We start from the raw sequence: 25,236 nt of genomic DNA on the forward strand, positions 1-25,236 counted from the left end.
ATCGGGGTATGGGCAAAGGGGACAGTGAAATATTTCGTGCTCTTTAGAAGTGTGTGTAAGTTGCCACTTGTCTGGGGAGCTCGCAAGCCACGAGGTCCCCCACTATACTACAGAATCCCACAGGAGACTATAGCATAGTCTCAATCAGTATCCCACACGCTGCCACCAGTTAATATAAGCCTGTCACGGTGGACCAGAACTTATCAACATTTTTATATTTTTGGGATTCTCAATTGAGCATAACAAGGCGGGCAAAATAAATTGTCATTTATTTCCTTTATAGACAAACACACGACAACCTCAGAATACACTTAATCACTTACTGGGATGGGGGAACAAAATAAATTGTCCTTTGAACGAAAGATGTAGAAACAAAGTCTCTGGGTTACAATCTTTTTTGGATAGGGCGCAACTTGCCTGCCCGATATTGCTGCCAAATGTTTAAAGTTAGTTCTGGTTCGTTGGGGTTCATTCCGAGATCCCCAGCGCAAACGAATTCCTGAAGTAGGAGTAGTTCTTTGGTTACGATGTTTTAACTCCTTGCGTTTTGGAACTGCTGCCGCTGTACTTGGACGGGATCTTGAACCACGCTTGAAGAAATCATGAATCACTCAGGGGATAGCTCGGCGGGCAGGTTTCTAGGGTTTACAGTCCTATCCCAAACATGTGTGCCCAATCCACTCCGGGGGAACATTTAACCCACCAATCCGCGATTTGCCCGGAGTTTGAAGAACGGGCAAAAAGGGCTTTCCGTTTTGCAAAGCGCATGTGTCAGCCTGACAACTAGGCGGTTTAACATACCGGGGGTCCACCCCTTACCTGGCGACTCTCAGTCTGGGGTTTGGTCACAAAGTGTGAATGGCCAATGCTGAGTACCGGTATCTGGCATTCAGCAACATCCCGGCCATTTTCACACTTTGTATCTCTCAGGCTTTTCAACTCCGGACTTCACTAGACTCAGAGTCTCCCACTTAGTAGGGGCTCTTTGAAGTACGGAGAGGAAAATACCCTCAGCTCGTTCACCCGTAGCAGATTTGCATGCTAAAGGATTTTTCCCGGGCTTACAGAAAAAACCTTTCCTGCCTGTCCATTTAAAACCAACAGTAAATACATTTTATTAATAAAGTATGTTCTGCTTGTGCCACTGGAATAAACTTTATATGTAGGTGCATGGTTTCTTTATTCAGAGCTGCACTCCAAAAATTAGAGTGCTAGCCCACTCCGTTCACAAGTTAGCGTACTTAATTGAAAGGGCTATGATGTGAGGTCCGTAGTTAACCTAGTTCCCACGTCAATATATTTTCCCCCTTTCAAGTTAAGATGCTAACAAGGCAAGAGATACATTTTGCCATAATCCACTTCAGTTTAAACCGCAAGCCACTTATTCAATTAATCTTGCAGTTGCTAGGTCAAGTGCTTAGAAATGGATACCTATACTTCAAAGCGGCCCTCCCATACACAGCCATGCATCTTCAATCAGCACTTGGTTCAGCGTTCACAATGCCATCTTGTGTCTGAAAAGCTAATGGCACAGTTTGTATTCATTCTTATTACCAGTCAGGGAATAGACTGCAAAATGGGGACAAGAAAGGTGGTGTAGGGGAAAACACATCGGGGTGATGCACATACATTTAACCCCTTCACTCCCAACGCGATTTAGGGTTAATCAGCCGGGTATAATGCCTTTATTAATGGCCTGCTTAACCCTTTCATCGCCACAGTGAGGATGGAGGGCGTACGCGTCTCAGAGAGAGGGTGGGGATGGAAGGGTTAAAAGTCCCACAAGGAGGTTGGAGAAGGGGTTTAGGGTCCCAGAGGGAGGATGGGGGGAGTTTAGTTCCAGGGGGGAAGAGGTTATGTTCCCCTGGGGAAGGGGGGGGGTGAGTCACAGCTGGCAGAGGGGGGGTTAAGGGTACCAGACAGAGGATGGAGGGGTTAAGTGCCCCAGGTGGGGAGGGGGGAATGGGGTTAAGTGTACCAGGGAGAGAGGGATTGAGTACCCCAGAGGAGGAGAGAGGGGATAGAATTGAGTGCCCCAGCGGGGGAGGGGATGATGAGAGGGGAAGCGGTTAAGTCCCGGGGGGGGTTCAAGAGAGAGAGGGGAAGGGATTAAATGCACAGGGTGGGAAGAGGATAAAGGGTTAAGTGTCCCAGGGGGAAGGGATTAACATATAATACAAATTTTAAATTTTGATTAATTGCGACTAACATTATAAATCAAATATCTCTGCCATTTCAAACTTCTGTCATCCGTCCTCTGTGACCTGCTCCCTGCTATCAATTACTCAACTATCTCCACGTGCGTCTGCCTGCCCGACGTCTGAGGAGCCCAACGTCATCCGTACAACAGAAGCAGCAGGTTTCATTCTACCACTGAGATATCGTAGTACAAGCAAAAGTGCCAGCACCTGGACCAAATGCAAACAAAGGTGCCAGCACCTGGACCAAATGCAAACAAAAGTGCCAGCACCTGGACCAAATGCAAACAAAAGTGTCAGCACCTGGACCAAATGCAAACAAAAGTGTCAGCACCTGGACCAAATGCAAACAAAAGTGCCAGCACCTGGACCAAATGCAAACAAAAGTGTCAGCACCTGGACCAAATGCAAACAAAAGTGTCAGCACCTGGACCAAATGCAAACAAAAGTGTCAGCACCTGGACCAAATGCAAACAAAAGTGCCAGCACCTGGACCAAATGCAAACAAAAGTGCCAGCACCTGGACCAAATGCAAACAAAGGTGCCAGCACCTGGACCAAATGCAAACAAAAGTGCCAGCACCTGGACCAAATGCAAACAAGTGCCAGCACCTGGACCAAATGCAAACAAACGTGCCAGCACCTGGACCAAATGCAAACAAAAGTGCCAGCACCTGGACCAAATGCAAACAAAAGTGCCAGCACCTGGACCAAATGCAAACAAAAGTGCCAGCACCTGAACCAAATGCAAACAAGTGCCAGCACCTGGACCAAATGCAAACAAAAGTGCCAGCACCTGGACCAAATGCAAACAAAAGTGCCAGCACCTGGACCAAATGCAAACAAAAGTGCCAGCACCTGGACCAAATGCAAACAAAGGTGCCAGCACCTGGACCAAATGCAAACAAAAGTGCCAGCACCTGGACCAAATGCAAACAAAAGTGTCAGCACCTGGACCAAATGCAAACAAAAGTGCCAGCACCTGGACCAAATGCAAACAAAAGTGCCAGCACCTGGACCAAATGCAAACAAAAGTGCCAGCACCTGGACCAAATGCAAACAAAAGTGCCAGCACCTGGACCAAATGCAAACAAAAGTGCCAGCACCTGGACCAAATGCAAACAAAAGTGCCAGCACCTGGACCAAATGCAAACAAAAGTGCCAGCACCTGGACCAAATGCAAACAAAAGTGCCAGCACCTGGACCAAATGCAAACAAAAGTGCCAGCACCTGGACCAAATGCAAACAAAAGTGCCAGCACCTGGACCAAATGCAAACAAAAGTGCCAGCACCTGGACCAAATGCAAACAAAAGTGCCAGCACCTGGACCAAATGCAAACAAAAGTGCCAGCACCTGGACCAAATGCAAACAAAAGTGCCTCGCCCCAACGAAAACCACCAGAACTACTAGGACTCCTCCTCTCACCCCCCATCAATATCTCCCCCTACCTAAGCAATATTACCAACTGCCAATTGACTCTTGTACCAGTTACCACTTATTCTGACCAATTATCAGATATTCTTGCTTATTGTTATTAACTATAACTATTGTTAACGAAATAATATATAACTATACTCCCCTCCTTCCTCTCCTGCGTCACCTATATATTTTTCTTGCTCCCCCGCCCAATGCTCAAAACACATTGTTCCCTCCCCCAGTGCCTTGCTTTCATTGTTCACTTTCCATGTGCTTCAACATTTACCTAATTCTTGTTGTAATATCTATAGGATTGCTCCCTTCCCCAGTGGTTCCACTCTATATCGTCGTCGTCCCGTCTCCCCCTCCCTTCGTGTTCTCAGTACTAAAAAATCCATTGTCGTCTCCCCCAATTATTCCTAATAGATTGTCCCCTACCCCTTTGCTTCCTAATTTTATTGTTCCCTTCCCCAGTGATTGCTAATTAATTGTTCCCCTCCCCATTGCTTCCCAAGCTGATTGTTCCCTTCCCAGTTCTCTCAAAATTGACTACTGTCGCAAATGCTAACAAATGACTGTCCCAATTACAAATTATTTCCCCATTAACTGTACCCTTTGCCCCTACAGACTACCCAATCACTAACAGACACCTCCATTCACTATCCCCACAATTACCCATAACCCTTGCTGAACTACCACTGTTCATCTTTACCTCACAAATCATCAGTCCCTCACCAAGTATCCTCTCCTGAAACATGGATCACCTCCAAAAGCACTGCCACCCGTGCTGCCCTCACATCTACGCAATCATACTTCACGTCACACCGGCACTGGAGGAGTTGGTCCCCATGTCTCCTCATCCTGGACACCTGCGCCCAACCCTCCTTCCTTCCCCTCCATCCTTCCAATTCCATGCCTGCTCTCTCTTTCCCCCTACCAATCACCATTATCGTAATTTACCGTCCCACTGACTCACCCACACTACTTTTCAATGAGTTTGACTATTTCCTCTCTTCCTCCATCAACCCCCCTCCTCATCATCCTCGGTCACTTTAACCTTCACCTCAACAACCCCACCTCTGGCTCGGCCTTCATCCTTTCATTTTGACGCTCTCACTGAATCTGACCCCACCCACATACACGGAGACCCGTCTACCTTATCCTCATGACAAGATCCCCCTCCACATTCCTTGTCCCACCTGCCAATCACCTCCTCTCCACTATCCTTTGCATCACTCTCCCTGCTCCTCTACCCTCCTCACCCAATTCAATCCTTTGCAGAAACTTCAAATCCATTGATCCATCCTCTCTTACCTCCTCCCCCTCATCACTTTCCTCTCTCCCACTGAACCCTGCCCTATCCACCCTCAACTCTGCATTATCCTCTTCCCTTGACTCAATTGCACCACTCCACGCTGTGCATCCAACCACAAAGCCACCTCAACCCTGGCTCACCTGCCAACTCAAAAAATCTTTCCCTTCGCACAGCCGAGAGTTCATGGAAATCTTTCCGTTCCCCATCCTCACTTACCACCTTCCAATCCATCCTTCACCAATACACAACCACTCTCAAATAACAAAAACAAATATACTATTACACCCTTATCACCTCACTATAACCTCATCCACACTAACTGTTCTCCATCCTAAATAATCTCGCTTAAGCCCCCTTCCCGCCACGAAGTTTGCATCATACTTCTCACAAAAAATTAACAACATCCGTGCTTCCTTCACCACTCCTCCCCCCATCCATGCACCACCCCTACCCGCTCCTTTCGCCCAACTTCTGACGATGATCTCCTCTCAATCATCAAATGCTCATATCTCACCACATACCCTTCTGATCCCATTTCACACTTCCTCCTCCCTCCCCTATCACTCTTTGTTCAACCTCTCCCTATCCACGGATAATACCCAGACTTCTTCAAAACTGTTGTGGTCATCTCTTTACTCAAGAAAAAACATCTCTCAACCCTGCCCTCCCCTCCAACTTTCTCCCTCTCACTCCGTCCATACTTCTCCAAACTCTGAGCGCATCGTGCACAACCAAATCTCCACCTTCATCTGCACCCATTCCCTTCTTGCCATTGTCCAGTCTGACTTCTGTCCCTCACACTCTACTGAAACTGCCCTCCTCCCCACCCCGAACTTTCTCTCCCATGGTCACCACTCCAAACTCATCCTCCTCGACCTCTCTTCAGCCTTTGACACCTTTGTCATCTCCCTCTCATCGCCACCCTCACAAACCTTTGTATCAGTGAAATCACCCTTTCATGGCTTCATCCAACTCTCCCACCACTACTCCGTCAACTTAAACAATTCATCCTCTCTGCCCTCCAGCCTCCAAGTGGTTGTGCCCAAATGCTCCATCCTTGGTCCTCTCCTCTTCCATGTACACTATTCCCATCTCCTGCCATGGATTCAACATCCATTTTTTCGGAGATGACATCCAAATCTACTTCTCGTTACCACAATTCTCAACCAAACTTTCCACCCATATCTCTACCTGTCTTTTCCACCTGGATGTCCTTCCACTTCCTACAAATTAAAGTCTAAGACTGAAGTTCACTACTTTCCTCCTCCCTCCCATCCACCCCAATCCCTTCCATCTCCTCCCCCTTTCTGCCCCCCAACATAGGAGTCACCTTTGACTCTTCCCTGCTCTTCACTCAACACATCACCTCTATCACTACCACCTGTCGCTACCACCTATATAACATAAGAAAAATGTGTCCACTCATTTCCCTCTACTAGCCCAGCTTTTCATCAACTCCCTCATCTTTACCGTCTCGACCACTGTAACTCCCTTCTCCTGGGTCTCCCCTTCTACTCTTCTCAATCTCTCCCGCTCTGCCCACATCACCCTTGTCCTCTTCCAACTTCACTGTCTACCCATCCATCAACGTACCCTCTTCAAATTCCTCACTCTTGTCTACAAATAGCTCCTTGGTCTCCCCCCCTCTTATCTTGCAGCACTCAACTCTCACTACACACATTCCCGTCCCCTTAGCTCCCAGCCACAACCCTCACTCCCACCCAAGCCCACTCTTGATTCCGATAATTTGCCTTACTCGCCCCCCTCCACTGGAAGAAGCTCCCCCACCACATCCAATCTGCTCCCTCCATAACTATCTTCAGAAGCCAAATCAAAATTCATCTCTTCTTCATCACATTCCACGATCCCACGTTAACCTCCTATCCCATCCCCTCCCTCCTCAATGCCCATGATCTTCCCTACCCTCCCCCTTTCCTAAAGTCTCTCCAAAGCCCTCCAAAGTCACCCACTTCACCAATCGCCTCCAGTTCTCACTGTCAGACCAATCACCATGCCCCCACAAGACTACATCCAGAGGCTTGATCCCAACCCCTTCCCACCATAGTCCGACCATAATGTCCCCACCCCTGCCCACCACAAAGACGTCTTAACAATTACTCTATGCACATCACATGAAATGTTCCATATATAACCCCACATTTGTTTTATTAACTAATGTACAGCACCCTAGATAAGGGCACTATATAAACCTTGTAATAAATAGATTAAGTGCTCATTGTGGGGGAGACGGAGGGATTAAGTGCTACGGGAGGGGGTGAGGGGTTAAGTGCCACAGGAGGGGAAGAGGGGGGTATAGAAGCTGGGACCTGTTGTTCTCCTCTGGATGCACGATGGGCAGCAGCTGGACCTGTGGTTCTCATCTGTCTCAACTTCAGAAGCTAGGACGTGTGTTTCTCCTCTGTGGGTGCAGGGTATAGAAGCTGGGACCTGTGGTTCTCCTCTGTGGGTGCAGGTCTGGGTGCTGGGTATAGAAGCTGGGACCTGTGGTTTTCCTCTGTGGGTGCAGGTCTGGGTGCCGGGTAGATGTTGGACCTGTGGTTCTCCTCTGTGGGTGCAGGTCTGGGTGCTGGGGAGATGTTCAGATGATGTCTGAGCTGTAACTTAACCTCCTACAGGACAGGGCAGAGAGGTGTACCTCACACAGATAGCTGAATGTAAGTTATGGGGGATCCTGATTGGGATGGGTCCCAGCAATAAGCACAGTGAGCTATGGAAGTGCTCTGTACTGGCAGTAATCTCCTCCCACCGGGTGAGGCCAGTGCAGGAATAGATCCCCCTGTTACAGACAGGGCAGCACAGTAAGTGACTTCTCATTGCTGCATCACTCACAGATCCTCTGCATTTCTCACAGGACTGTCTGTGTGCAGGACTCATTTCCTCCCATCGCTGCCTACTACATCCGGGTCACAGCCCTATGTTCTACTGTGCATGCTCACACGCAGGGGATCATGGGAGTTGTAGTTTTTATAGACAAGATCGATTAATCTCCTCCTCTCTCTTCTTCTCTCCCCCTCCCTCTCTTCTCCCCCTTTTCTCCTATCTCCCCCCCTCCTCTCTCTGTTCTCTCTCTCTTCTCCCTCTCCTCTCTCTTTTCAGAAAAGCTGCTTCAGTTCCTCCTTTTTGATAGCAATGAGGTAACCTGGATATGACATAAACCCTGAGGCTGTAATAACACTGAGGGGCTACACATATATACAGGACTAGCTGATATACCCGGCGATGCCCGGGATGTAAGGTTCCCGCTCCCCTCCCCTCTCTCTCTCACACCTCCCCTCTCTCTCACCTCACCTCCCCTCTCTCTCACCTCACCTCCCCTCTCTCTCTCACCCCTCCCCTCTCTCTCACACCTCCCCTCTCTATCAAACCTCCCCTCTCTCTCTCCCCCGTTCACATCAATCCGGTCCCCCTCCCCACATTTACAGCTTTCCCGCCCCCCCCCGCTTTACAGCTTCATGCAGTGTGTGTGTGTGTGTGCGTCAGTCAGTGTGTGTGCGCGTTAGTCAGTGTGTGTGCGCGTTAGTCAGTGTGTGTGCGCGTTAGTCAGTGTGTGTGCGCGTTAGTCAGTGTGCGTCAGTCAGTGTGTGTGCGCGTTAGTCAGTGTGCGTCAGTCAGTGTGTGTGTGTGGCATTCAGTCAGTGTGTGTGGCAGTCAGTCAGTTCGTGTATGTGTGTGTGTGTGGCAGTCAGTCAGTCAATTCGTGTATGTGTGTGTGTGGCAGTCAGTCAGTCAGTTCGTGTATGTGTGTGTGTGGCAGTCAGTCAGTTCGTGTATGTGTGTGTGTGGCAGTCAGTCAGTCAGTTCGTGTATGTGTGTGTGTGGCAGTCAGTCAGTTCGTGTATGTGTGTGTGTGGCAGTCAGTCAGTCAGTTCGTGTATGTGTGTGTGGCACTCAGTCAGTCAGTTCGTGTATGTGTGTGTGGCAGTCAGTCAGTCAGTTCGTGTATGTGTGTGTGTGTGTGTGGCAGTCAGTCAGTCAGTTCGTGTATGTGTGTGTGTGGCAGTCAGTCAGTCAGTTCGTGTATGTGTGTGTGTGTGTGTGGCAGTCAGTCAGTCAGTTCGTGTATGTGTGTGTGTGGCAGTCAGTCAGTTCGTGTATGTGTGTGTGTGGCAGTCAGTCAGTTCGTGTATGTGTGTGTGTGGCAGTCAGTCAGTCAGTTCTTGTATGTGTGTGTGTGGCAGTCAGTCAGTCAGTTTGTGTATGTGTGTGTGTGTGGCAGTCAGTCAGTCAGTTCGTGTATGTGTGTGTGTGGCAGTCAGTCAGTCAGTCAGTTCGTGTATGTGTGTGTGTGGCAGTCAGTCAGTCAGTTCGTGTACAGTATGTGTGTGTGTGTGTGGCAGTCAGTCAGTCAGTTCGTGTATGTGTGTGTGTGGCAGTCAGTCAGTCAGTCAGTTCGTGTATGTGTGTGTGTGGCAGTCGGTCAGTCAGTTCGTGTATGTGTGTGTGTGGCAGTCAGTCTGGTGCTGCCCCCCTCTCTCTTGACTGTCCCCCCCCCCCCTCGCAGAGGTGCGGAGGAAGGGGGAGACGGGGGGGGGGGGAGAACGGTGCCGCCAATGCCGAGGGTAGTGGTGTGAATGGGGTGTGAGAGAGAGTGAGGAGCGGGGGAGAGTGAGTAAGGGAGCGGGTGGAAGGGTGAGATCAGCGGCGAGGAGCGTGAGTAGCAAAGTAGTCAGTGTGTGGTCCTGCCAAGTGAGCTGCCGACTCCAAGTGAGCCCGAGGAGCATGCGGTGTGAGGGGCAGGCCCTGCTGTGACATCAGTCCACCCTCAGGCCAATGAGGTGGTGGGCCAATCACAGGGGGAACAAATACACACACAAACATTATTTCAGTCTTATCTTACTATATATTTCTGAAAGCATTGTATGTTTCTCTGTCTGTACTGTGTTCCCTGTCCCTAGCGGCAATCTCATTGGTCCCTTGGCCCGCCCGCCCCCGCACACCTCATTGGCCTCACACACTCACCGCCCGCCCCCGCACACCTCTCATTGGCCTCACACACTCACACCACTGCTTCAGGCCCCCTTGCAGCTCATCTTCCCCCCTCCCGGTGGCCGTCACTCTCCCCCGTCACCCGGACCGCAGCTCACCTTCCCCCCTCCCGGTGGCTGTCACTACAGGCCCCGCACCGTCCCCCTCCCGGTGGCCGTCACTCCCGTCACACGGACAGGCCCTGCACCTTCCCTGCGTTTCCCGCCGGCTCGCGCTCACAGGTGCAGAGAGGGGGCGCGTGCGCAGCGCTCACAGGCCCTGCACCTTCCCCCCTCCCGGTGGCCGTCACTCCCGTCACACGGACAGGCCTTGCACCTTCCCTGCGTTTCCCGGCGGCTCTGCAGAGAGGGGGCGCGTGCGCAGCGCTCCCCGGACGGGAGGAGGGAGAGCAGAGAAGGGCCAGGCGCGCGACAATCGGAGGAGCGCGGGAGAGAGGAGCGGTGCTGTGAGTCCTGGCAGAGGTGAGGGGGCTTTGTGTGTGCGTGGGGAGAGGGGGGGGGACAGTGTGTGTGGGGGGGAGGGACAGTGTGTGTGTGGATGTGTGTGGGGGAGGGGAGGACAGTGTGTGTGTGGGGGAGAGGGGGACAGTGTGTGTGTGGGGGAGGGGGGGACAGTGTGTGTGTGGGGGGGGGACAGTGTGTGGGGGGGAAAGGGGAGGGACAGTGTGTGTGGGACACCGTGTGTGTGGGGGGGGGGGGGGAGGGACAGTGTGTGTGTGTGTGGGGGGGGGGGAGGGACAGTGTGTGTGTGGGGGGAGGGACATTGTGTGTGTGGGGGAGGGGGGGACAGTGTGTGTGTGTGGGGGGGGGACAGTGTGTGTGGGGGAGGGGGGAACAGTGTGTGTGGGGGAGGGGGGGACAGTGTGTGTGGGGGAGGGGGGGACAGTGTGTGTGTGGGGGAGGGGGGGAACAGTGTGTGTGTGGGGGAGGGGGGGACAGTGTGTGTGTGGGGGAGGGGAGGGACAGTGTGTGTGTGGGGGAGGGACAGTGTGTGTGTGGGGGAGGGGAGGGACAGTGTGTGTGTGTGTGTGTGTGTGTGTGTGTGTGTGTGTGTGTGTGTGTGGCAGTGTGTGTGTGTGTGTGTGTGTGTGTGTGTGTGTGTGTGTGTGTGTGTGTGTGTGTGTGTGTGTGTGGCAGTGTGTGTGGGGGAGGGGGGACAGTGTGTGTGTGGGGGGGGGGGACAGTGTGTGTGTGGGGGGGGGGGGGGGGGACAGTGTGACTCCCGGGCAACGGCGGGTCTCTCAGCTAGTATATATATATATATATATATAGATAGGTTCCTTACCGAGTAGATCCAGGATCCCAAGATCACGAGGCAAGAAGGAGACAGCACACTCAATCGGAGGAGTGCGGGAGAGAGGAGCGGTGCTGTGAGTCCTGGCAGAGGTGAGGGAGCTTTGTGTGTGCGTGGGGAGAGGGGGGGGACAGTGTGTGTGGGACACCGTGTGTGAGTGGGGGGGAGGGACAGTGTGTGTGTGGAAGAGGGGGGGACAGTGTGTGTGGGGGGGAGGGACAGTGTGTGTGTGGATGTGTGTGGGGGAGGGGAGGACAGTGTGTGTGTGGGGGAGAGGGGGACAGTGTGTGTGTGGGGGAGGGGGGGACAGTGTGTGTGTGGGGGAGGGGGGACAGTGTGTGGGGGAGGGGGGACAGTGTGTGTGTGGGGGGGGACAGTGTGTGGGGGGGAAAGGGGGGGGGGCAGTGTGTGTGGGACACCGTGTGTGTGTGTGTGGGGGGGGGGGAGGTACAGTGTGTGTGTGTGTGGGGGGGGGAGGGACAGTGTGTGTGTGTGGGGGGGAGGGACATTGTGTGTGTGGGGGAGGGGGGGACAGTGTGTGTGTGTGGGGGGGGGGGACAGTGTGTGTGGGGGAGGGGGGAACAGTGTGTGTGGGGGAGGGGGGGACAGTGTGTGTGGGGGAGGGGGGGACAGTGTGTGTGTGGGGGAGGGGGGGAACAGTGTGTGTGTGGGGGAGGGGGGGGACAGTGTGTGTGTGGGGGAGGGGGGGGACAGTGTGTGTGTGGGGGAGGGGAGGGACAGTGTGTGTGTGGGGGAGGGGAGGGACAGTGTGTGTGTGGGGGAGGGGAGGGACAGTGTGTGTGTGTGTGTGTGTGTGTGTGTGTGTGTGTGTGTGTGTGTGTGTGTGTGTGTGTGTGTGTGTGTGTGTCAGTGTGTGTGTGTGTGTGGCAGTGTGTGTGGCAGTGTGTGTGGGGGAGGGGGGACAGTGTGTGTGTGGGGGGGGGGGGACACAGTGTGTGTGTGTGTGTGTGTGGGGGGGGGCAGTGTGACTCCCGGGCAACGCCGGGTCTCTCAGCTAGTATATATATATATATATATATATAGATAGGTTCCTTACCGAGTAGATCCAGGATCCCAAGATCACGAGGCAAGAAGGAGACAGCACACTCAATCGGAGGAGTGCGGGAGAGAGGAGCGGTGCTGTGAGTCCTGGCAGAGGTGAGGGGGCTTTGTGTGTGCGTGGGGAGAGGGGGGGGACAGTGTGTGTGGGACACCGTGTGTGAGTGGGGGGGAGGGACAGTGTGTGTGTGGAAGAGGGGGGGACAGTGTGTGTGGGGGGGAGGGACAGTGTGTGTGTGGATGTGTGTGGGGGAGGGGAGGACAGTGTGTGTGTGGGGGAGAGGGGGACAGTGTGTGTGTGGGGGAGGGGGGGACAGTGTGTGTGTGGGGGAGGGGGGACAGTGTGTGGGGGAGGGGGGACAGTGTGTGTGTGGGGGGGGACAGTGTGTGGGGGGGAAAGGGGGGGGACAGTGTGTGTGGGACACCGTGTGTGTGTGTGTGGGGGGGGAGGTACAGTGTGTGTGTGGGGGGGGGGAAGGACAGTGTGTGTGTGTGGGGGGGAGGGACATTGTGTGTGTGGGGGAGGGGGGGACAGTGTGTGTGTGTGGGGGGGGGGGACAGTGTGTGTGGGGGAGGGGGGGACAGTGTGTGTGGGGGAGGGGGGGACAGTGTGTGTGTGGGGGAGGGGGGGGAACAGTGTGTGTGTGGGGGAGGGGGGGGACAGTGTGTGTGTGGGGGAGGGGGGGGACAGAGTGTGTGTGTGGGGGAGGGGAGGGACAGTGTGTGTGTGGGGGAGGGGAGGGACAGTGTGTGTGTGTGGGGGAGGGGAGGGACAGTGTGTGTGTGTGTGTGTGTGTGTGTGTGTGTGTGTGTGTGTGTGTGTGTGTGTGTGTCAGTGTGTGTGTGTCAGTGTGTGTGTGGCAGTGTGTGTGTGTGTGTGTGGCAGTGTGTGTGGGGGAGGGGGGACAGTGTGTGTGTGGGGGGGGGGGGGACAGTGTGTGTGTGTGTGTGGGGGGGGGGGCAGTGTGACTCCCGGGCAACGCCGGGTCTCTCAGCTAGTATATATATATATATATATATAGATAGGTTCCTTACCGAGTAGATCCAGGATCCCAAGATCACGAGGCAAGAAGGAGACAGCACACTCAAAGGTACAAAAAGCAGCGTGTATTCAGTAGAAAAACCGGCACATAAACCCGACGTTTCGGTCCTTGACACAGGACCTTTCTCAAGGGAGTGCTAATACATAATGACACCTGACAAACATACATCGCAACTAAATAAATAAGGGGAATACCTAGAAGGCACAGGCATTCAATGCGTATGTTAGTTTGCACAAAAAGGTCAACAGAGCATATCTGTGGAACATATCCTAACAATACATAATTGAGATAGCAGCTGTAGAGACTAACATTCAAATACCGGCGTCAGCACTGGGAAACACCATGTCGAATGGCGTCAAACGTAACCAGTTAACCACCACTGCCAAACAACAATGGCGCGCATGCACAGCATACGTAACTGCAATGAGCTATGGAGAAATATCCTTAAAGACGCAAGCGACCAATGTGCACACAGTGCTGGCTCAAATAGGCAACCTAACACATGGGCAAAGCATCGCATATCATACCTAATTAAAGCGTCAAAAAGACACAAACAGCAACTTCAATCGCAATGTAAATAAAGCAAGCATGATAACACATGCATGGCTAGCATGAGTTTAAAAAGCATAAATATAGAACAGGTGTCATAACATCAGGTAACCATAGTTAAGGAGGGAAAAATAACAAAATTAAAGGGACGGGAAGGGAAGTGTTACCATGGAGTCCCAAGACACATGGGGAGTGAGTGCATAAAAATGAGACAGAAAGACAGAGGACTGGACACAAGATGAAAGCAGAGGCATACTAATAAAGCATCACTATTAAATACAGTGGACATAAGGTGGATAGGGCAATAGAAAGGAGAATAAGCAACAAAACAGAAGAAAAATAGAAAAAAATTGCAAAAAATTACAGACACAACCAACAAAGAGCTAATGTGGTAGAACCGCAAAAAGTGTAAAAAATGCAGAAAAAATTGCAAAGATAATATAATGCACCAATACAAAAACAGAAAGTCAAAAGCAAAAAGCAAAAATGGCATAAAAATAAAGACAATGTGCAAAAAATGTCCCAAGTGTCAAGTTGAGTTTTTTTATCATATTAGATGAAGCATCCTAAGCGAAAATCTTCATTGAGACCGTGTGGTGACATTGTTCTTAGTTCATAAATCATTTTGGCCTCCAGTTGAAGCAGCAACTTATTCCTATCACCCCCACGTGAGGATGTATTGGCTTGTAGGATAGGCATACACTTCATTGTGGATAAACCATGCTTATATTGCCTGAAGTGTCTTGCCACTGGAAGGTGTTGTAGGTCATCACCGTTGTCAGTATCCAACAAAGCTTTTCTAATGGTGGACCTATGAACGGCCATCCTTTCCTTAAACATCCGGCTTGTTTTCCCTATATAATAGAGTCCGCAGGGACATCTGATGAAATAAACTACAAACCGTGTCTCACAGTTAATGTAAGATTTGATGGGAATTGGATACCCATTGTGTGGGTGGGAGAATGATTGTCCAATCTGCATGAAGCTGCAATTGATGCAGCCATGGCATTTATACGTGCCAGGTTTCCTCCTAAGCCATGATGGAGTCGGTGTATATTTGCTCGATGGATCAGCCTGTACCAATGCGTCTCGAAGATTTCTACCACGACGATAACACATACGTGGCGGTGCTTTGCACAATTGGCCAATTTGATTATCATTGCTTAGGATATGCCAATTCTTGCGAATATTTCGCTTAATGTAATTAGAAGCTGTTGAGTAGGTACTGCTGATGTTGATGCATTGATCTCCATTAATGGCTGTACGTGGTAGAAGGAGAGATTCCCTCTTAACGGCCTGAACTCTTTTTAAGGCCGCATCAATCTCCGTTCTAGGGTAATCCCGATCCATGAACCTTTGGGCCATTTTGAAAATTGAGGCTTCAACAAGTGAGGGATCACTGGTGATACGCTTGACCCTCAGCATTTGTGAATAAGGGAGGCCACGTTTGAGTGGCTCAGGGTGGTGGCTGGTGGCATAGAGTAAGGAGTTTTTATCAGTGGGTTTTTGGAAGATCGCAGTCTCCAATTTGCCATCCTTTTTATAAATCATCGTGTCCAAGAAAGTGATACTGTCCATGCTTTTAGTGACAGTGAAACGGATCGTGGATGGAATCAGATTCAAGTATGTAACAAACTGTGAAAGCTCTCCCTCTGAGCCTCCCCAAATGAGGAAGATATCGTCGATATAGCGTACATAGTGCTTAATGTATGTTGAAAGGGGGGCATCACCTAGAATATGTACTTGTTCGTAGCTGTTCATGAACAGGTTAGCATACGAAGGTGCCATATTTGATCCCATCGCCGTCCCAGTGAGCTGTAGATAGAAATCACGTTCAAAACGAAAGAAGTTCTTATGTAGAATGATATCTACTAGCTGCAAAATATATTCTGTGGGAGGACCATCATGGTTGGTGATCATGGAATAATGCTCCCGAATGGCATCCAATCCTTCCACGTGTGGGATATTCGTGTAAAGACTGGTGACATCCAGTGTCACCAGCAACATATCAGACGTGTCAAATGTGATCTTAACCAGTTGGTTAATAAAATATGTAGTGTCTTTAATGTACGATCTCATATTGACCACCAACGGTTGTAGTAAGTGATCAACGTACTGGGATAAGGGTTGACACAAGGACCCCATCGCTGCTATGATGGGTCTACCAGGTGGATTCTGGCTAGATTTGTGTACTTTTGGGAGTACATAAATAACTGGTATCACTGGATGACACTGTGTTAGGAAGGATCCGATTTCTTCAGAAATCCATGCGTTGCTAACTCCCAATTTCACGCTTATAGTTCATTGTAGGGTCACCATTAAGTTTTTTTGTAGTAATAAGGGTCCCCAAGTTGTCTCATGATCTCATTCCTATAATCAATGTAGTTCAAAATCACAATGCCCCCACCTTTGTCAGCAGGTTTTATTATGATATTATCATTAGCCTGGAGTGTTTTGATGGCTTGTTTTTCCTCAACAGACAGATTGGAAAAACTCCTCTTATGGTTCTTGATATGATGTCTAGTGTCACTACCTACTAATCCCATAAAGGTCGTTATGCTGTGATTAGTGACTACTGGGTCGAAAGAACTTTTGTTCTTGAATTTATGTATAGCCGTGTTAGATGGAAGGATGTTGGAGTGTGCTGTCTCAGTCCTGGAAAAAAGTCTTTAAGACGTAGTTGTCGATCCAATTTAAATAAGTCTACTTCCCAGTAAAATGGATTTTGACAATTGGTCGGCACATATGAGAGGCCTTTCTGGAGGACACTTAGCTCAGCTGAAGTAAGTTGATGGGAGGAAAGATTAAAAATTACCTCCTCCTTGTGCGTCCTCTCCCCCGCTTTGAATCCCGTTCCAGATATCTTCTGCTTCCTGCCCCCTCGCCTGATCTTTCTCCCACGTCTGAGTCTGGTATCGGTGGTCTGAGCGCCATTCCAGTGCTGTCTCTTAAAAAAGGATCCCTTGATGCATTCTCGGGTGTATCAGAGGCATCTGTATCACTGGTGATATAACCTGTGTGTTGTTTTTGAGATTTTTTTGAACGTGAGTAGCTTCTCTTATAGCCACCACGACCAATCCCTGGTTCACTAAGCCCAAGGAGCCACCTATAGACACGTTTATCCTGATAATCACCTTTCACCTGCTTAAGTTTTTCACGTTTATATGCGGTGAGGGTATCACGATAAGAGTCAAGTGTTGTTTGTATTTTGGTGGTCCAATCGGTAGATGTATCGGAAGCTAATGTAACAGCATGTTGGTCTGTAATGATTGCTATTTCGTTCTTTAAACGTGCCATTTCTTTGCTTGATTGTTGAATAACTAAAATCATGAGGTCAAATGAACATTTATTAAGAATACCAACCCATTTTTTGCAAAATTCAGGGTCAGTACGACCTATTGTGGGTTGGTTCTTAATGCGAAATCCCCTTGGGATCAACTTTTCTCTGTGGTAGTGCGACAGAGTGACCCCATGTAGATAATAGTCAACATCCCTCTTTTTCAATTTAATAAGCTCATTATAGACATCTGGTGCCTTGTCACACCCTAATGCCTCCTCAAAGGTATCAGTAAACCTTATTTTTGCAATCTCGGCCTCACTATAGCTGACACTCTCTGAGATAGATGATAAAATCCCGGACATGTCCGTAAAGTCCTCCATCTTTATAAAAATCACCATGTAATAAATATAGATGAAAATCTGAATGGTATCAAAAAACAGAGGCGGTTTCCTAAGCAAAACAGAAACCACCAGGGTAATTGAATCGGGTGCACATCTCATAAAGTCATGACATAAAAATAAACAGATGGCACACACATATGTGGTAAAAAGGTGCTTGTCCCATACAGGTAAAGTATAGATAGGTTCCTTACCGAGTAGATCCAGGATCCCAAGATCACGAGGCAAGAAGGAGAAGCACACTCAAAGGTACAAAAAGCAGCGTGTATTCAGTAGAAAAACCGGCACATAAACCCGACGTTTCGGTCCTTGACACAGGACCTGTTTCCCCCCCATATATATATATATATATATGCAAATATAACTGTATGCTCATCTGCATGTCTTAGGCAGGTCTGCAACCCCGCCTTTCCCCATCATCACCCAGCATACAGCACTTCCACTGCAGCAAGGGATTCTGGGAAATGACATGCAAATGAGCACACAGTGTCACTTTTTGCCTCAATAACCATTTTTAACATGGTTCCCTATAGGCTTAAGCTTGCTGCATGGTCACAGCTTTGAGCACAGCCAGGGTTATGGTGCATACCCAGAAAATCACCCACAGACAGCTGTTTCAACCTTGATGGGTCTCATCAGTGTGGGGTTGACTTTACTGGGAATATATATATATATAGAAAAACAAGGCAGGGAGGAGAGATACACACATATACAGGATAAAGCCCTGCGGACGGCGGTGCTGCGGGGGGGCGGTGGCGGGGGCCCGGTGGCTGGTGGTGCTGCGGGGGGGCCGTGGTGGGGGCCCGGTGGCTGGTGGTGCTGCGGCGGGGGCGGTGGCTGGCAGTGGGGGGCGTTGGTGGGGGCCAGGTGGCTGCCGGTGCTGCGGGGAGGGGGGGCGTGGCTGACAGTGGGGGGACCGGTGGCAGGTCACAGCAGTTGTCGCCGGCCCTGCCCCGCTGCAGGCACCTGTCTGTCCCATGCTGGCTACTCACGTGCGTGCCGGGCCTCCCTCTCACGCCGGTGTGCCGGAAGCTTAGCCCAGCTGACTTCCGGCGCTGCCGTCAGAGAGCGTTTTTTTTTTTTAAATAAACTGGCCCGGCTCCACAGGGGGCCCGGGGGGCCGGGCCCAGGACGCCAACACCAGTCCCCCCTGTTGGCAGCCCTGCATACAAATCACACACACACAATCACACAAATACTCACACACACAATCCCACACAGGGCCGCCAACAGAGGTGTCTGCCGGTGTTGACATCCTGAAGGAGACAACCTGCTGTGATGTGCTGCTAAGTATGCTGTTATGCTGGGCAGTGTGCTATCACTGTGAAATAAAGTATATTCTTGATTCAACATACTTCTTGCCTGAGACTGGAATCTATCCACGAGAAGCTGAGAGAAGTTCTCCTGCAGAGGTTCTTCCCCACAGCCCTGGGGATTTACAAGAGATGGAGCCGCTGTTATTGTGAGTACCACTCAGTTCTACCTCAGAAGCTGTTCTGTTATTCCCAATACCATCGCGGGAGACTCAGGGCCCCCTGTTACCAGCAGGTCTGCACCACACTATCATGAGTAACCAGAGTAGCATTTTCCCTACGAGTCCCTATGTGAGATTGGGGGGCTGGGGGGGAAACAGGGTTTCATTTGGAGGCGCTGCTGAGAGTAACAGGACAGGCTTTCAGCTAAACAAGCTGACAGAAATAATGTATGCTGAAGTAGATCTGGAGACAGGGCTATAGCTGTCCTAGTCACCTTGAGGCAGATAGTTGTATGATGCCTAAGGGGGTAGCCTGGTTAACTTGGGTCAGGAACTTCTGGTAGGATCTGCGCTATGTGTAGCCAACAGTAGGTGACGCCATAAGTGCTGCCGGTAGACCCCAGAGTACTTCTAGCCAGTAACCAGACTACTAACTGCAGAGTACTTGCATTGGTCTGCAATTGTTTGCAGTATGCTACACATGAAAGAGTTTTGCCTAGCCTGAGGTACATTGACGTTCCACGAGGCAGAGACTATCATGTGCTGCAGATGTACCAGGAGAGCTTGCCCTTTACTACATAGGACGGTTTGCGCTTAGCTGGAATACTTTATTTCACCAACGATGGCGATTGCCCAGCAAGGGAGCACAACGTGAGAATTGTCTGAACATAAAATGGCAGCTGCTATGAGTGATAGTGCACCGCATGCTGCGAATGTACAATTGACTTTTGCAAGTTTGCTATGGAATGGCACGAAAGCCATAGCTGCGCCCTTTTTGTCCTGCATGGATCTTCTGGGTTCACCAGAGGGAGCAGACAGTGAGGACATTGTGATTATGTGTGAGACTGCAAACGATGTGCCTGATCTCCAGCCGGTGATAACTACGCAAGTTAAACCTGTAGTGAGCATGGACTGCAGTGTGATCCAAAATGGTGGTTCCCGCCACCCTGTGAGACCGCATGGACTGTTTGCAGAAGGTTGCATGCTATCATCTGCAAAACTTGTGCGGGCCTCAGCGCGAAAAGCAGTGTCCCACCCCTGTGAGGTGAGTCGCGCGAAAGCAGGAGCCGCGCCCACTTACTTTGTGAATGGCTCAGAGTGGAGCCGAAGTTACACCATGCTATCGTGTGCCCCTCCTCTAAACTTCACCAGAGGGAGTCGGCACAGTGAGCTTCAATCCGTATCCATCAATGTCACTGGGGGAGGAGCCAGATTCAAGCTGCCGCACCCTCGGTTCCACAGAGTTACTCAAGAGAGAGGACTTATATTACCTGTCCTGCTCCCTCCAAGTACCTTACTCACGCCCAAGATGGCACACTGTGACTTTCTCAAGTATAGTCTGTCCGGAAATCTCCTGGCAGTGAAAGTAGCAGGGGTTCCATATCCAAAGTGGGTGATGGCCCACCTGTTACGCCAAATGAAGTGGGCCGCATTGATGCTATCCATGTGGAGGGCCCGTACGCTATAATAAATGTTCTATGGGGTCCATGCATTCCGGTTCCAGAGTCGTAACCCACCACAGAGAAGGTGACCGAACCTGACGAGGCCAGAGACGGGCCTCTGGTGTCAGCAAAGTCCGATGGCCCTTGCTCCATAGCCGCTTTCCAATGTGTAGTACCAAGGTACCTGTCTTCAGCGAAGCAGTATCTACCCACTTCAGTGGATGATGACGACAGTTCCAGGATGGTGGTGATGCGCCAACCGGCGGACCACCCCAGCGATCTTGTGAAGGAAGAGCCACCTACCTGCAATGCAGAGCGGCCGAGTCCAGAGACCACCACACGGCGAGCGCTGGTGCGCCCAGGACCGCGGCAAAATTCCACGGCCATGGTGGTGCCCAGTGATGCGGAGGCGGTACCTGCAACTATTTCAGATGAACCGACGACCATCGCGAGCCAGCGGAGCGGTGGGGAACCACCCCCTTACTCCCGACAGGCTGCTGCAGAGGAGTCCAGAGACGAGGCCCAGGTCCTGCGCATGACGTACTTCCGGTGCGGGACTTGGCCCTCTACCGGGATCCCGAGATGTCTCCACCTGATGACATCACTTCCGTGTTGACCGCCAGAGCGGACCGGGACTATGCTGCGATTGCGCCGGTGAGTAGCGCCCCCTCCCGGCGAGAAATGGACCACTACCCTTACAAGGTTGTGGACCGAGGGAAGTGCTGGCCTGTCGAGGCTGTGCCCCAGAAACAAACATACCCTGCGGTAGGCCGTGGCCTAACCAAAGTCAAGGATTTTGCCCCGGACATTGTTGCTTCCCAGGCCACAGCTACAAGAAACAGATAAGACTTTCTTATGGGACTGTTATATATCTGTATATATGTTTATATATTTGGGGCTGGTAAATAGCTTAGCTAACCACCCAGTTAGAGAGTGCTGGATTACATGTGTACTGTAGATAGTCTCCAAAACGGAGATTGTTTTTTGTTTGGCTTATTTTCATATGTTTTGCTGTGTTAAAGGGACAGGCACAATAAAGCCTAATTTTAGTTTCACTTTAAACGGTCTCCATTGTGTACCTTTGAACACGTCTCTTACAGTCCCAAATACCATTGTTACAGTCTTGTCAGTGTTTAAAAACAGTTTGTTTTGGGAAATCCAGTTTTCGAGTCAAAAAGTCAGACTGAAGTATGTGTTGAAGGTCGGAGAGGCTATGGCTGTGTGCATATAGGATTGTGTCATCTGTCACATGTGTATTTGTATTGTATTGTATGTCTTTATTTGTATAGCTTCACAGTAGTAATGCACGTGGTAAACATATAAATAACAAATAATAAATAAATATAAATAACAGGTCATGGGAATAAGTGCTTCAGACATAAACGTAACATTTAGTAAGAGGAGCCCCTGCTCCGAGGAGCTTACAATCTAATTGGTATGTAGGAGGAATGTACAGAAACAGTAGGAGGGAATTTTGGTAAGTGCTTCTGTAGGGGGCCAAGCTTTATGTATCGTGTCTAGTAATATCTACGGTGCTACTCATATGCTTCTTTAAGCAACTGTGTCTTAAGGTGGGTCTTAAAGGTGGATAGAGTGGGTGCTAGTCGGGTATTGAGGGGAAGGGCATTCCAGTGGTGTGGGGCAGTCAGTGAGAAAGGTTTAAGGCGGGAGAGGGCTTTAGATACAAAGGGGGTAGAGAGAAGACATCCTTGAGCAGAACGCAAGAATCGGGATGGTGCATAGCGAGAAATTAGGGATGAGATGTAAGCATGGGCAGAAGAGTGTAAAGCTTTAAAAGTGAGGAGGAGAAATTAATGTGTGATGTGGGATTTGATAGGAAGCCAGGAGAGTGATTTCAGCAGGGGAGACGCTGAGACAGATTTAGGAAAGAGTAGAGTGATTCTGGCAGCAGCGTTTAGGATAGATTGTAGGGGAGACAGGTGAGAGGCAGGAAGGCTGGACAGCAGGAGGTTACAGTAGTCGAAACGGGAGAGAATGAGGGACTGAGTCAGAGTTTTAGCAGTCGAGCAACAGAGGAAATGGCGAATCTTTGTAATATTGCGGAGGAAAAAGCAACAGGTTTTAGAAACGTTTTGAATGTGAGAGGAGAATGTGAGAGAGGAGTCATGTGTGACCCCTAGGCAGCGTGCTTGGGCTACTGGGTGAATAATGGTACTTCGAACAGTAATGTGGAAGGAGGTAGTAAGGAAAGGTTTGGGAGCAAGTAATAGGAGCTCTATTTTTGTCATGTTAAGTTTAAGTCAGCGTAGGGCCATCCAGGATGATATCGCAGAGAGACATTCAGAAAGTTTGGTCTGTACAGCAGGTGTAAGGTCAGGGGTTGAAAAGTAAATTTGTGTGTCGTCAGCATAGAGGTGATATTTAAACCCAAGGGATGTGATTAGGTCACCTAGAGAAAGCGTGTACAGAGAAAAGAGAAGAGATCCCAGGACAGAACACTGCAGCACCCCCACAGAGAGATCTATGGAGGAGGAGAAGGTGTTAGCAGAAGAGACACTGAAAGTACGATGGGAGAGGTAAGAGGAGATCCAGGATAGAGCTTTGTTACAAATACCAAGAGTATGGAGAATGTGGAGGAGAAGAGGGTGGTCCACAGTGTCAAATGCTGCAGAGAGGTCGAGTAATATGAGCAGAGTGTAATGACCTCTGTCTTTGACAGCATGGAGGTCATTAGTTATTTTAGTGAGGGCTGTTTCAGTCGAGTGAGTAGTGTGGAAGCCAGATTGTAGAGGGTCTAGGAGAGAATAGGTGTTGAGAAAGTGGAGCAAGCGAGAGAATACAAGATGTTCAAGGAGTTTGGAGGCAAAAGGCAGGAGGGAGACAGTTCAATAGTTAGAAAGACAGGTATGGTCAAGCTTGCTGTTTTTGAGTAATGGTATGACTGTTGCATGCTTGAAGGAGGAGGGAAAGGTACCAGAATAGAGGGAGGTGTTAAATATGTGTGTGAGCATAGGTGCTATTGTAGGAACAATATGTTTTAGGAGATGGGAGGGAATGGGGTCAAGAGGGCATGTGGTAGAGGGAGAAGAGGAGATCAGTAGTGATACATCCTCTGTGAAAGCGGAAAAAGAGTCAAGGAAGGCAGGAGGATAGTTAGGAAGCAGTGTAGGATGGGAGGAGGAAACAGAGGGGATGTTCTGACGAATGGATTCCATCTTTTCCTTGAAATAGTCAGCAAATGACTATGTATGTATGTATTTAAGCTTCCTTACAAGCTGTGGGAAGATCATTGATGAACACTGAGAAGAGTAGGGGCCCCAGAACAGAGCCTTGTGGGACACCACAGGTGATATCCAGGGGGTTGGAGTTAGAGCCTGAGATGGACACATGTTGGGATCTACCTGATAGGTAGGACCGAAACCAGTTTAAAGCATGCTTCCCTAGGAATATTGCACCAGTGAGTTGTCCCCGTTCCATTCCACACTAGATTTCATTGCAAACTTTTAGCAGGGTAGTTACGGTGGAGTGTTTGAGGCGAAAGCCAGATTGGAATTGGCTAGGGGAATTTGTCTTGTTATAGAAATCGCTTAATTGGGAGTGGACACATTTCTCCATGACTTTGGATAGTATTGGGAGAAGGGAGATTGTCCTGTAGTTTGAGACAGTGTTTTTGTCCCCACTTTTGAAGATTGGGACAACTCTGGCAGTTTTCTAGGTCTTAGGGATATGGCATATAGACAGGATAGAGTTGACTATGGAAGCAATTGGTTTGGCAATGGCTGGGGCACCAAGTCTTAGGAACCTAGATTGTAGTAAGTCAGGTCCACATTGGCTGCTTAGTTATAATTTGAGGAGCGCTTGTGCAATCTCCTCTTCGGATACTGGGCCAAATTGAAAATTGTGGGCAGTGTTGGGAGGGGGTGGGGCTATATGGGTACTCCCAGGATGAGATTCAGATTTGTGATTTGGGTTGCGTTTTGCTAATAAGTTAGTAGCACACCCCACAAAGTAATCAGTGAATGCATTTGCAATGTCAGTGGGGTTTGTCAGAGTAATATCCCATTTAGTGATATTACTTGGTTGTTGTTGGTTAGAAGGCTGGAATATATTGTTGATAACCTTCCAGAAGTTAGCTGGGTTTGATGTGTTCTGGTATAGATTTTCAGAGTAATATTGTGCTTTTGCATGCCTTGTTTGCCTTGTACACATGTTCCGCAGGCATCTGTAGTGATTGAGATCCTTGGTAGTGTCAGTTACTTTGTAGCCTTTCCACAAGGCATCCCTGAACTGGTAGAGTGCTATAAGGTCAGTTGTAACCCATGGAAGGTGGGCCCCCCATACCCTTATTCTGCGTAGTGGAGCAAGGGTATCACAGAGTTTTAAGAACCCTTTGAAGTAGAGTCCCAGATGCCGAGCCTCCCTATCTATCACATACGAGACACCGATGGCAGGGTAAAGGTCTGGCACAAAAATCACTTGCTATCCATTCCACAAGTGGGAGAAATCAATCCTGAACCAGAGACTATAGTAACAGCCAGTGATCCAGAAGAGTCCATAGAGACTCCAGATTCACTAGTAGAATCCCCCCAAGATCCTTTGGAAGGAACCTCCACTAATTACAATGGAGACTGGTGGGCACCACCAGCAGAATAAAAGTGTAATGGGCCTGTGCCTCAGGTACCCTCCCCAGTGGCTTCAACAAGCCGGCCACTCGACCCCCAAAGTCCGAATTTCATGCCAAGTAGAAACACTGTTAACCCAGGTTCACCCCTAATGAGAGAGCCAGGGCCTCAAGCCGATG

General features: G+C 49.8%; 1 protein-coding gene and 1 long non-coding RNA gene across 3 annotated transcripts in view; one reads left to right on the plus strand and one right to left on the minus strand.

The window, feature by feature from the left end:
* The window catches only part of LOC142488404 (uncharacterized), a 44,040-nt gene extending 36,199 nt beyond the window's left edge, over nt 1–7,841 (minus strand). Inside the window, exons 1-2 of one of the 2 annotated variants that reach the window (XM_075588894.1) lie at nt 7,483–7,841; nt 7,257–7,431 (exon numbers count right to left, since the gene is read on the minus strand). The gene's annotated coding sequence lies outside the window, so the exon portion shown is untranslated. Of the gene's footprint in view, nt 1–7,256 lie in introns of both variants that reach the window. The other variant, XM_075588893.1, reaches the window with a different exon arrangement.
* Nucleotides 7,842–13,313: 5,472 nt separating this feature from the next.
* The window catches only part of LOC142488424 (uncharacterized), a 32,958-nt gene continuing 21,035 nt past the window's right edge, over nt 13,314–25,236 (plus strand). The window contains exon 1 of the long non-coding RNA XR_012799413.1: nt 13,314–13,379. This is a non-coding gene — a long non-coding RNA (uncharacterized LOC142488424). The remainder of the gene's footprint in view (nt 13,380–25,236) is intronic.

Source organism: Ascaphus truei, chromosome 2 (assembly GCF_040206685.1).
Source record: "Ascaphus truei isolate aAscTru1 chromosome 2, aAscTru1.hap1, whole genome shotgun sequence".
NCBI classification, from domain to species: Eukaryota; Metazoa; Chordata; class Amphibia; order Anura; family Ascaphidae; genus Ascaphus; species Ascaphus truei.